Genomic DNA, 6,124 nt, shown 5'->3' on the forward strand with positions numbered 1-6,124 from the left:
CATTCCCCTGACAACCAAAGCTCTATGGCAGGTTTTCCTGACTCAAGAAATAAATTACTTAGCTACTTCAGCAAAGGGAGACAGCTTTAGGTGTGCCCCAGAGGGAGATATCCCCTTGTTTTAGAAAACGTTTGAGGATAAAATTTTACCCTCATTTGTCAGAGTAGCCAGCAGTGGTAGGGATCCTTTCTTGTCTGTTCTTCACCTTATCAACTGTCCAAACCCTTAGGTACACGAGGAAGCTTTCTAGGTGCTCCCCAATGAGTCCATGCAGCCAGCCAGTGAAGCTACAGGCTGCAGCTCTCCTGCCCCTGTCCTGTGATCACAGCCAACAAAGAACAGCAGGTCTCTGCACCAGCCCTGCTTTCAGCAGCCCACAAGCTGATGAGCCATTTCTTTCTGTCCACGTAACACATCAGCCTCTAGAAGCACAAATGCACCCATCAGACTTTATTGATAATGTTGATGAACTGACTTCACAGTTAGCCTTCTTCTGTCTTCAAGCCACCAATAACTTGTACCAGTATATTTAAATATAATCCATGCAGGAATCAACATTCCTTCTTAGCTTTATAGCAGCTTTCCATCCACCAATTTTTATGCAAAGGTTTTGTTTTAAGGAGTCAAAAAAAGATCACAAAAAACATGGAAAAGCATGGTGAAATTGAAGCTATATTGGAATGACATCAAGTAAATGAAAATTAGTAAAACGCAATGACATCGCACATTGACATTAAGGTGTCTTTTTAAAATATCACCGTTACAATCAGTTTTGGCACTGGTCCTCTGTCTGAAGCCAGTTTCTCCCTGGCTTTATTTTTAGTGTCTTTTGTGAGCATTAAACAATTCAACCAACCACTTAACACTAAGCATGTGAGTAGTCTCGCTGAAATGAAAGTTAAATACTTTCTGAATGTGAATTATCCTCAGTTCTCCAAAAGCCATTCAAATTGTATTTAAATGTAGAGAACTTTTAAACCTGCAAAAATCTAAAAGTAAACAATTTACTATCAGAGTTTATAGCAAGTACTTCAACTAGGCAATAATGTTGACAGTCATTGGCTTAGCTCTTTATTTTATAGAGAAAATGTACAGAAAAACTCACTCCATTTACCAATCCTTTGGGAGACTTTCATTACTGGTCTTATATAACAGCAATTGAAGATAGAAACAAAATATTATTTAACAAGGTTTTATATGACAACATAAAGAGTGACTGCTAGCTGAATGTTGATCCAGACATGTTTCTGCCAAGGTCACTTCCCTGCCAAAATACACATCCAATAACCATACATAAATTTTATTTTTAATGAATAACCACTAAATGGTAGCATAAACAGAATAAACTGTGGGTAACTGTAGGTTATAATGAATATCTGTTGTAGCAATATTAACCAACACCTCACACAGACTGACTAAAAGACAGTGTCACCATCACCAGCCTGTTGGTTGGTAGCAAACCAAATTATGTTGGAACACATCAGTGGTTTCCCTTGGTGAGAAATCTACATCCTTGCAACATCAGCTTTCTCACTCCTGAAGCATCCCTCATATTTTTTATTTTCAGACATTTGGCTTCGGAAAGCTTAGAATTTATGAAGGAATAGTCACTGACCTGGAAAGTCACTGTGGCAAGACTGTTCCCTATACCCTGCCCGAAATATAAACATGCTTATGTGGAGGACGTGTGGTCTGAAGTCTGAAATAGGAGTCTGAGATTTAAAAAGTCAGCTACCAACTCTTTGTGTGACCTTGGCCAAGTATTTCAACACCCTTATCCTTCAGATCCCGAACTGCGTAACTAAGAGAGGGATGCAGAGGGCTTTGTGAAGGTTATTGATTGATCACTGTTTGCAAAGCCTGCTGAGGTGCCACTGGGAAAAAGCTTTAAACTGTATGTGCTTAAAGAATCAATGCATGTTATTACATTATTATTGAAATAATGGTAAATACATTGTACCAAAAAAATTAGGCAAAAGGAACAGAAAAACAGTTGCAGACCAGCCCACAAAAGAGGAATATTTGATACGTGATGTCTGATCTAGTAGCAGCAAAGAGAGCACAAGAAGACACTTTTCTAAGAAGGGGCCTGATGCCAAGGGCACTCAGCACCACCCAGAATTAGGCACCCTCACTCTTCTCAATGATTTATTTGGGAGCCACCCATTTAAATCTTCACAGTGGTGACCATTCATGCAATTTTCTTCAAAAAGCTGCCTTGTAATTTTCTTGTTAAAAGATCCTTTTTATTTCTATGCTTTCTTCAGCCACATGTATATTTAGCTAAATTCTGATTTCCCACCCATGCAAACGCAAGGGGCATTTTACACTTTTCTGACACATTTACGACTGTAATTCCTCTAAAATGTCATTCAGCCAAGATTGATTATTTGCTGCATAGTGAGTAGAGGAAAGAAAGAAAGGAGCTGTCAAGCATTCTTGCTTTTTTCTTTGGGGTGGAAAAATAAGCTTATCTTTAGAAAGACAGATCCTTTTATTAAAGGATGAAATGAGTGCTGAACAAATACCATGAGGAATTCCAGTTATGCTGATACTAATAGAAGAAATAGTTAAGATGGCAGAAAAAAACCCTTGTGTGTTCAAAGACTTCAAATGCATTTGTACTAGGTGGGTCTTGACCTGGTAAGACTCCATTAATTTCCTGGGGCTTGCAGTTGCATGTGGTCCCCTTTGCATGATGCACTTAACCCACTGCCTCTCCCCCAAGAACATCACCAGGCCATGTTTTCACTAATTTATTCCATTTCTCAATCTTCCCCTTATGTGTTATAGTAGTCATTCTTACCTCCCTGTGGCCAGTGAAATTCTCCACTAGAAATTGTCAGTATATTCTATCAACATTTGGTTAGTGGTGTAATGTAGAATTATTATATAATCAACATTTGCAACAAGCTGTATAGAATACAAAAGTGCTTTTTCTCAAATATTTTTCTCCCAAAAACAACTAACAAATAAATCCACCTCTATTCCCCATGACTCAAATATCTGCAGTAACTGTTTAGGCAGATTAACAGGATTCCTTTCATTTTTACTGCTCCAATCCTTGTAAAATACTGGCTAAAAACCAGGTTCTGGTACCTTTATTGACAGCAAATCTCATGGAAATCTGAGAATCTTCCAACTGATTTTGACAACTTGTAAAGGCTTTTAAAATAACCAACAATATCTGTGAATAACAAACCAAAATCCCAACAAATGGTTCAACACCTTTGCCAGTGCTGTTAGAAAGTGTATTTCTGCACAGTCACCTACAGTTCAACATGTGTGTTTAGTGTAATTCCACACAGGAAAATCTGCTACCTTGTAAAGCAGGGTCCGAGTTCCAGCACAGTTTTGAAAGCATCTCTTCACCACAGCAGCTCTCAGAGTCAAGCTCTTCCAGCCCCCCTGGTTGCAGCACACCTGAGCAGCTCTCACAGCTGCTTTCAATCCCCAAATTAGAGCACAGGTGAAGCTTGAGGCACTATAGCAAAACTGTTTCAAACACTACAACCTGTGTGGGTTTCAAACACTGCCACTGGTCCCGGAGATGGCTGTTAAAAGTACTAAGGACTAGGAAAAGGCTTTTGAAGGAACAAGGAAAGACATTCACTTTAGAAGGCTATTTTCACTCTGCATATTGTTCAATCAAAACAAAAACTTCCCAGCCCCAAGGTGTAGTAACCATTACACAGAGGAAAAGGAGAAGATACAAAAGCTTAACTCCAAGCTACTTTCGAGGTGATTTCTTACCAAACTAAGCAAAACAGAGCAATCTCCACGGAAGGGCAGAGTTTATCACAGGCTGTGGTTTGGCCCAGTTGGCTGACATTTTAACTCTACATCTGAGCCTGGAACTTGGCAGATAACATAATCTTCTTTCTCTCATCTATGAGGCATCCCATTTTCTTCCTGAACAAACAGTTTGGCCTAAAGTCTATTCTGCTATATGGACATGAACTAATTTAACAAGACAAATTACAAAAACAAACAGCTTCAAATTAAAAGGATGATACAAAAACAGTACAAAAGTTGACTCACCACTAATTTTCTCCTCACAAAAAAGTTGTTTCCTGCCCCAGCAACAGGAGTAGAGTAGGCAAAGCAGAGACAGTGTGTAGGAAGAGGAATATTTTAGGTTCAAACAGGGCTCCTGAGCCCAGGGCACTGTGGGAGACCCCAGGTGGGGCTCATCAGGGCAATCAAGGCTCTCAGACCCCATCCTTTGCAAACTGTTAGCAGGACTTGAGAAAGCAGGTGTGAAACATGGGCTGATCCCCACCTTCAGCTCTCGCCTCAGAGCTTCCCACCACCCCCAGTTTTAAAACATTTTTTGCCTCTTTTTTCCAATAGCCTTGCAATTAGGCCAAATTTTGTAGGCATTGTTTTAAGCCTGGCACTAACATATTAATTTGATGCTGAACACAAAATCAGTTAAAAAAAAAGTGGGGAAGTGGAAAATACCTCTTTGGTTATAAAGTGCATCCCACATCAATGGAGAGTTGCCCCCAAGATCTTCTATCCTTTGGAACCATTCAGGTTGTAAGACTTTCACCAAATCCCTTCTCAAAGTGTTTCCTGATAGCCAACTTATCTTTTTTTCTTTTTTTTTTCTCAATTTCCCAAAGGATAAATTTACTCATAGTAATGAACCTTACAGCCATCCAAAACTCCTCTCTCTTCTTAATATGAGGACCTTTGCAGTATGCTAGACAGTTCATATATCCTCTTTAGTCATTGTTTCCTCATTCAGATATTTCTTTTGGAAAATTAACTTGGCAGAGAGCAGAAGACAGCTCTATTACCATCAAGCCTCCAGTGACTGCAACTGGAAAAAGAAAAGCTCCTTAGTTAAGTACTTCAGTGTGCAAATAACACATTTTGGAGTTAACAGTAATCCCCAGAGTGGTGATTCTCAGAAGCTCTGTACGTGGAAATCTCACTCCAGGAGAGAGAAGGAGCTTTAACCAGCTAAGGAACTGAGGAGGAAGATAGTGTTTTCTCATAACTGGAGCACACATTGGATCATCTGAAGAGCCTCCTGGCTTGGACATGAAACTACTGTGTGGTCTCCTGTGCCTTTGTTACCCTATTTATAAAATGTATTTATGGGAATTTGGCTTCATTTTTCCCCTCTTAGTTTTTCTTATGAGTGTCAGATTTCAGCCTTGGGGCAAGCAAAATTTTGGGGGGAAAAGGATAGCAGAAAGTCCAAAATGCCGTGATCCCTAAAAGCATCATCTTATGAATCACATATGCAATTCAAATACTGAAGGAATTAAAAATGTTATCGTTCTCACTTGATGAGGAAGAAGCAAAACACTTCCCAAACTCATGGAAGGAGGTCTGTCAAAAGTCTGTAGAGAGGTGCTAATATTGCAGTGTTGAATGGGAAGTAAACAGGAGAATGAAAACCTGGCAAATGATGGACTGTTACCTTTCTCTCTCCATCCAGCACATGAGCACTGATGTAAGCGGTATTTGGGCTGTGAGTGGAGTACCCCATTTGGAATCACTCTTAGTGCAAATTTCAGCACCACTGTCCTAGGTTGGTATGACACCGACAGACTGGTTTAGGGGAGACAAGAACCAGCATTTAGTTTCCCTAAGGACTAAACATCTCCAGCAACCACAACCCTTACCAGAACTGAAACCCCAGGGTAAATTTTGTACTGAGTTTGCAGCACCCAGCCCTGCTCATTCATCACTCACTACAGACAGAGTGTCTACCAACCACCTCGGTCGGCATCAGTACACAAAACCAGCTGCAGGGTTTTTGTCATGACACAAATTACACAGTGAGATCTGGATGAACAGCAAGAAATTGCAGCTGGATTTTCAAAGCTGCATGGGAAGAAAAACAGAACATCTTTCTGTAAGCCAAAGGGAGATTTCTCCACTCTATATTTTCCAGAGCTAAAAAACTAGAATATAAACTAATTTTGACCAAGATGAACGTTATGAGATAAAGGCATGGGACCATGCCATCCACTGCCTCCATTCTGCTTCTTGGGTTCCTGCTCCTGGTCATTCACAGCTGAACATAGATGACAAAATTATTTCAGGAACCAAGAACTCTGTGCCAGAACTGAGTAAGGCAAATTTACCACCCAAGGAGATTGTC

General features: G+C 40.1%; 1 long non-coding RNA gene across 1 annotated transcript in view; it reads right to left on the bottom strand.

The window, feature by feature from the left end:
• LOC117244878 overlaps nucleotides 1–4,128 on the bottom strand; it is a 79,833-nt gene extending 75,705 nt beyond the window's left edge. Inside the window, exon 1 of the long non-coding RNA XR_004498773.1 lies at nucleotides 4,042–4,128. This is a non-coding gene — a long non-coding RNA (uncharacterized LOC117244878). The remainder of the gene's footprint in view (nucleotides 1–4,041) is intronic.
• Nucleotides 4,129–6,124: the final 1,996 nt, after the last annotated feature.

This window comes from Parus major, chromosome 9 (assembly GCF_001522545.3).
Source record: "Parus major isolate Abel chromosome 9, Parus_major1.1, whole genome shotgun sequence".
Classification (NCBI taxonomy): domain Eukaryota; kingdom Metazoa; phylum Chordata; class Aves; order Passeriformes; family Paridae; genus Parus; species Parus major.